Below are 6,630 nucleotides of genomic sequence, written 5' to 3'. Positions count from 1 at the left end.
ATTTTTCATGTGACACACGGCTAGATATTTGAGAAAACGAATTTAGACAAATTTCACATTTCTGTGGTTTTATCCCAGTATGCAATTTTTCATGTGACACAAGGCTAGATTTTTGAGAAATCGATTTTAGACAAATTTCACATTTATGTGGTTTTATCCCAGTATGCAATTTTTCATGTGACACACGGCTTGATTTTTGAGAAAACGATTTTAGACAAATTTCACATTTATGTGGTTTTATCCCAGTATGCAATTTTTCATGTGACACAAGGCTAGATTTTTGAGAAATCGATTTTAGACAAATTTCACATTTATGTGGTTTTATCCCAGTATGCAATTTTTCATGTGACACACGGCTTGATTTTTGAGAAAACGATTTTAGACAAATTTCACATTTTTGTGGTTTTATCCCAGTATACAATTTTTCATGTGACACACGGCTTGATTTTTGAGAAAACGATTTTAGACAAATTTCACATTTTTGTAGTTTTATCCCAGTATGCAATTTTTTATGTCTCTGGAGAGTAGAATTTTCAGTAAATGATTTTAAACAAATTTCACATTTGTGTGGTTTTATCCGAGTATGCAATTTTTTATGTTTCCGGAGAGTAGAATTTTCAGTAAATGATTTTAAACAAATGTTACATTTGTGTGGTTTTATCCCAGTTTGCAATTTTTCATGTGACAAAAGGTTAGATTTTTTAGTAAATGATTTTAGACAAATTTCACATTTTTGTAGTTTTATCCCAGTATGCAATTTTTTATGTCTCTGGAGAGTAGAATTTTCAGTAAATGATTTTAAACAAATTTCACATTTATGTGGTTTTATCCCAGTATGCAAATTTTCATGTGACACACGGATTGATTTTTGAGAAAACGATTTTAGACAAATTTCACATTTGTGTGGTTTTATCCCAGTATGCAATTTTTTATGTTTCCGGAGAGTAGAATTTTCAGTAAATGATTTTTAACAAATGTTACATTTGTGTGGTTTTATCCCAGTATGAAATTTTTCATGTGACACACGGCTAGATTTTTGAGAAAACGATTTTAGACAAATTTCACATTTATGTGGTTTTATCCCAGTATGCAATTTTTCATGTGACACACGGATTGATTTTTGAGAAAACGATTTTAGACAAATTTCACATTTGTGTGGTTTTATCCCAGTATGCAATTTTTTATGTTTCCGGAGAGTAGAATTTTCAGTATATGATTTTTAACAAATGTTACATTTGTGTGGTTTTATCCCAGTATGAAATTTTTCATGTGACACACGGCTAGATTTTTGAGAAATCGATTTTAGACAAATTTCACATTTATGTGGTTTTATCCCAGTATGCAATTTTTCATGTGACACACGGCTTGATTTTTGAGAAAACGATTTTAGACAAATTTCACATTTTTGTAGTTTTATCCCAGTATGCAATTTTTTATGTCTCTGGAGAGTAGAATTTTCAGTAAATGATTTTAGACAAATTTCACATTTATGTGGTTTTATCCCAGTATGCAATTTTTCATGTGACACAAGGCTAGATTTTTGAGAAATCGATTTTAGACAAATTTCACATTTGTGTGGTTTTATCCCAGTATGCAATTTTTCATGTGACACACGGCTTGATTTTTGAGAAAACGATTTTAGACAAATTTCACATTTTTGTAGTTTTATCCCAGTATGCAATTTTTTATGTCTCTGGAGAGTAGAATTTTCAGTAAATGATTTTAAACAAATTTCACATTTATGTGGTTTTATCCCAGTATGCAATTTTTCATGTGACACACGGATTGATTTTTGAGAAAACGATTTTAGACAAATTTCACATTTGTGTGGTTTTATCCCAGTATGCAATTTTTTATGTTTCCGGAGAGTAGAATTTTCAGTAAATGATTTTTAACAAATGTTACATTTGTGTGGTTTTATCCCAGTATGAAATTTTTCATGTGACACACGGCTAGATTTTTGAGAAAACGATTTTAGACAAATTTCACATTTGTGTGGTTTTATCCCAGTATGCAATTTTTCATGTGTCACAAGGCTAGATTTTTGAGTAAACGATTTTAGACAAATTTCACATTTATGTGGTTTTATCCCAGTATGCAATTTTTATGTTTCTGGAGAGTATATATTTTAGTAAATGGTTTTAAACAAATGTTACATCTGTTCGGTTTTATCTTGGCATGCAATTTTTTATGTGTCACGAGATACCATTTTTGAGTAAATGATTTTAAACAAATGTTACATTAAACAAATGTTATCCCAGTATGCAAATTTTCATGTGAGACACGGCTTGATTTTTGAGAAAACGATTTTAGACAAATTTCAAATTTATGTGGTTTTATCCCAGTATGCAATTTTTCATGTGACACAAGGCTAGATTTTTGAGAAATCGATTTTAGACAAATTTCACATTTATGTGGTTTTATCCCAGTATGCAATTTTTCATGTGACACACGGCTTGATTTTTGAGAAAACGATTTTAGACAAATTTCACATTTTTGTGGTTTTATCCCAGTATGCAATTTTTCATGTGACACACGGCTTGATTTTTGAGAAAACGATTTTAGACAAATTTCACATTTTTGTAGTTTTATCCCAGTATGCAATTTTTTATGTCTCTGGAGAGTAGAATTTTCAGTAAATGATTTTAAACAAATTTCACATTTGTGTGGTTTTATCCGAGTATGCAATTTTTTATGTTTCCGGAGAGTAGAATTTTCAGTAAATGATTTTAAACAAATGTTACATTTGTGTGGTTTTATCCCAGTTTTACGATTTTAGACAAATTTCACATTTGTGTGGTTTTATCCCAGTATGCAATTTTTCATGTGTCACAAGGCTAGATTTTTGAGTAAACGATTTTAGACAAATTTCACATTTATGTGGTTTTATCCCAGTATGCAATTTTTATGTTTCTGGAGAGTATATATTTTAGTAAATGGTTTTAAACAAATGTTACATCTGTTCGGTTTTATCTTGGCATGCAATTTTTTATGTGTCACGAGATACCATTTTTGAGTAAATGATTTTAAACAAATGTTACATTAAACAAATGTTATCCCAGTATGCAATTTTTCATGTGACACACGGCTTGATTTTTGAGAAAACGATTTTAGACAAATTTCACATTTATGTGGTTTTATCCCAGTATGCAATTTTTCATGTGACACAAGGCTAGATTTTTGAGAAATCGATTTTAGACAAATTTCACATTTATGTGGTTTTATCCCAGTATGCAATTTTTCATGTGACACACGGCTTGATTTTTGAGAAAACGATTTTAGACAAATTTCACATTTTTGTGGTTTTATCCCAGTATGCAATTTTTCATGTGACACACGGCTTGATTTTTGAGAAAACGATTTTAGACAAATTTCACATTTTTGTAGTTTTATCCCAGTATGCAATTTTTTATGTCTCTGGAGAGTAGAATTTTCAGTAAATGATTTTAAACAAATTTCACATTTGTGTGGTTTTATCCGAGTATGCAATTTTTTATGTTTCCGGAGAGTAGAATTTTCAGTAAATGATTTTAAACAAATGTTACATTTGTGTGGTTTTATCCCAGTTTGCAATTTTTCATGTGACAAAAGGTTAGATTTTTTAGTAAATGATTTTAGACAAATTTCACATTTTTGTAGTTTTATCCCAGTATGCAATTTTTTATGTCTCTGGAGAGTAGAATTTTCAGTAAATGATTTTAAACAAATTTCACATTTATGTGGTTTTATCCCAGTATGCAAATTTTCATGTGACACACGGATTGATTTTTGAGAAAACGATTTTAGACAAATTTCACATTTGTGTGGTTTTATCCCAGTATGCAATTTTTTATGTTTCCGGAGAGTAGAATTTTCAGTAAATGATTTTTAACAAATGTTACATTTGTGTGGTTTTATCCCAGTATGAAATTTTTCATGTGACACACGGCTAGATTTTTGAGAAAACGATTTTAGACAAATTTCACATTTATGTGGTTTTATCCCAGTATGCAATTTTTCATGTGACACACGGATTGATTTTTGAGAAAACGATTTTAGACAAATTTCACATTTGTGTGGTTTTATCCCAGTATGCAATTTTTTATGTTTCCGGAGAGTAGAATTTTCAGTATATGATTTTTAACAAATGTTACATTTGTGTGGTTTTATCCCAGTATGAAATTTTTCATGTGACACACGGCTAGATTTTTGAGAAATCGATTTTAGACAAATTTCACATTTATGTGGTTTTATCCCAGTATGCAATTTTTCATGTGACACACGGCTTGATTTTTGAGTAAACGATTTTAGACAAATTTCACATTTTTGTAGTTTTATCCCAGTATGCAATTTTTTATGTCTCTGGAGAGTAGAATTTTCAGTAAATGATTTTAGACAAATTTCACATTTATGTGGTTTTATCCCAGTATGCAATTTTTCATGTGACACAAGGCTAGATTTTTGAGAAATCGATTTTAGACAAATTTCACATTTGTGTGGTTTTATCCCAGTATGCAATTTTTTATGTCTCTGGAGAGTAGAATTTTCAGTAAATGATTTTAAACAAATTTCACATTTATGTGGTTTTATCCCAGTATGCAATTTTTCATGTGACACACGGATTGATTTTTGAGAAAACGATTTTAGACAAATTTCACATTTGTGTGGTTTTATCCCAGTATGCAATTTTTTATGTTTCCGGAGAGTAGAATTTTCAGTAAATGATTTTTAACAAATGTTACATTTGTGTGGTTTTATCCCAGTATGAAATTTTTCATGTGACACACGGCTAGATTTTTGAGAAAACGATTTTAGACAAATTTCACATTTGTGTGGTTTTATCCCAGTATGCAATTTTTTATGTTTCCGGAGAGTAGAATTTTCAGTATATGATTTTTAACAAATGTTACATTTGTGTGGTTTTATCCCAGTATGAAATTTTTCATGTGACACACGGCTAGATTTTTGAGAAATCGATTTTAGACAAATTTCACATTTATGTGGTTTTATCCCAGTATGCAATTTTTCATGTGACACACGGCTTGATTTTTGAGAAAACGATTTTAGACAAATTTCACATTTTTGTAGTTTTATCCCAGTATGCAATTTTTTATGTCTCTGGAGAGTAGAATTTTCAGTAAATGATTTTAGACAAATTTCACATTTATGTGGTTTTATCCCAGTATGCAATTTTTCATGTGACACAAGGCTAGATTTTTGAGAAATCGATTTTAGACAAATTTCACATTTGTGTGGTTTTATCCCAGTATGCAATTTTTCATGTGACACACGGCTTGATTTTTGAGAAAACGATTTTAGACAAATTTCACATTTTTGTAGTTTTATCCCAGTATGCAATTTTTTATGTCTCTGGAGAGTAGAATTTTCAGTAAATGATTTTAAACAAATTTCACATTTATGTGGTTTTATCCCAGTATGCAATTTTTCATGTGACACACGGATTGATTTTTGAGAAAACGATTTTAGACAAATTTCACATTTGTGTGGTTTTATCCCAGTATGCAATTTTTTATGTTTCCGGAGAGTAGAATTTTCAGTAAATGATTTTTAACAAATGTTACATTTGTGTGGTTTTATCCCAGTATGAAATTTTTCATGTGACACACGGCTAGATTTTTGAGAAAACGATTTTAGACAAATTTCACATTTGTGTGGTTTTATCCCAGTATGCAATTTTTTATGTTTCCGGAGAGTAGAATTTTCAGTAAATGATTTTTAACAAATGTTACATTTGTGTGGTTTTATCCCAGTATGAAATTTTTCATGTGACACACGGCTAGAATTTTGAGAAAACGATTTTAGACAAATTTTACATTTATGTGGTTTTATCCCAGTATGCAATTTTTCATGTGACACAAGGCTAGATTTTTGAGAAATCGATTTTAGACAAATTTCACATTTATGTGGTTTTATCCCAGTATGCAATTTTTCATGTGACACACGGCTTGATTTTTGAGAAAACGATTTTAGACAAATTTCACATTTTTGTGGTTTTATCCCAGTATGCAATTTTTCATGTGACACACGGCTTGATTTTTGAGAAAACGATTTTAGACAAATTTCACATTTTTGTAGTTTTATCCCAGTATGCAATTTTTTATGTCTCTGGAGAGTAGAATTTTCAGTAAATGATTTTAAACAAATTTCACATTTGTGTGGTTTTATCCGAGTATGCAATTTTTTATGTTTCCGGAGAGTAGAATTTTCAGTAAATGATTTTTAACAAATGTTACATTTATGTGGTTTTATCCCAGTATGCAATTTTTTATGTCTCTGGAGAGTAGAATTTTCAGTAAATGATTTTAAACAAATTTCACATTTGTGTGGTTTTATCCGAGTATGCAATTTTTTATGTTTCCGGAGAGTAGAATTTTCAGTAAATGATTTTTAACAAATGTTACATTTGTGTGGTTTTATCCCAGTATGAAATTTTTCATGTGACACACGGCTAGATTTTTGAGAAAACGATTTTAGACAAATTTCACATTTGTGTGGTTTTATCCCAGTATGCAATTTTTTATGTTTCCGGAGAGTAGAATTTTCAGTAAATGATTTTTAACAAATGTTACATTTGTGTGGTTTTATCCCAGTATGAAATTTTTCATGTGACACACGGCTAGAATTTTGAGA

Source organism: Arctopsyche grandis, chromosome 9 (genome assembly GCF_051622035.1).
Source record: "Arctopsyche grandis isolate Sample6627 chromosome 9, ASM5162203v2, whole genome shotgun sequence".
Lineage (NCBI taxonomy): Eukaryota > Metazoa > Arthropoda > Insecta > Trichoptera > Hydropsychidae > Arctopsyche > Arctopsyche grandis.
Note: the sequence above shows the minus strand (reverse complement) of the source record.